The following is a 1,208-nucleotide window of genomic DNA, read 5'->3' on the forward strand; positions in this document are numbered from 1 at the left end:
TTTTACTCTGAGAATTGAATGATATCTTGTATGGGGGCAGGAATCCGGGGATGCAGTTCTTTTCTCTCAGCAGTGTACAAACGAAGTGGATGCCAGTCTGATTTCTCTTCCATTGTAGGTATCTTATCGTTTTTATCTAGCAGCATTCCAGATTTTTCATTAAAATCAGAACTAAGATGATTGCTGTTCTCACTTATTAACAGACTTTTGGAGGTTTTATAAAATATAAGAAAAGAAAATTAAAAAGTCAGTATTGAAAAAGTAGAAAAAATTTTGTCTTTGTGCTGATCCAAAGACTCCACTAAGAAAGAAAGAAAAAAGTAACTTGAATGAAAGAGGGAATATAGTAAGATGATAAACATAAAAAAATAATAGCTTTTCTTTTTTTCTACCAAGTGCCATAACTACTCCCCATTTTGTGGGGGAGGGGGGGGGATGGGGTTGGCTATCTTACCCAGGCTGGCCTTGAATTTGTGATCCTCTTACCTCAGCCTCCCATGTAGCTGGGATCACAGGTATATGCTGCCACCACACCCAGATTTATATTCAATCTTAGCCTGCAACTGGGAGAGCTATTTCATTTTCATTCTTGCAAAGTAGAGACATTTTCTTCTCTTATTTCTTTAGTCATTGTCTCTTTCATCTACTTCCTTATTCTCTATAATTTCCATGTTCCTTTTATTTGTACAACAATGATATAGCCATTGTCGGTTCCTGGGAAAATTTGACCTTTCATTTTGAAGTTTAATATTTCCTTGTTTAATCTTGGAAGGTCACTCTTTATTATGCAGTATGATGGGGCACAGAGGATGGCTCTGTGTGTCTTGTTTTTTTCTTTTCTTTTCTTTTCTTTCTCTGTCTCTCTCTCTCTCTTTCTTTCTTTTTTCCACCCCCCTGTGGCGGCCTTAAAAGTGCTCCAGGTGGATATTCAGGGGGTGCTGCTTTCCTTTTGTCAGAAGTCACCTTTGCTGCTGAGGAGGCTTAGGTCAGAGGAGCTTTCCCAGGAACCTTGATGGAAGACAGATAGCAGGCTTTGTCCACGCCAGCCCTAGCCTGCTCTCTTGGAGTTCTTCCATTGGCTTGTCCTGATTCTGAGGGTGAAGAAGGTAGTGAGTGAGCCACACCAGAGAGTAACAAGCAGAAGACAAGTTGTGCTAGTTAAACTGAATGGAGAGAGAACATGATAATGAGGGGGGGGGAGGGGAGGG

Source organism: Marmota marmota, unplaced genomic scaffold, assembly GCF_001458135.2.
Source record: "Marmota marmota marmota unplaced genomic scaffold, marMar, whole genome shotgun sequence".
Lineage (NCBI taxonomy): Eukaryota > Metazoa > Chordata > Mammalia > Rodentia > Sciuridae > Marmota > Marmota marmota.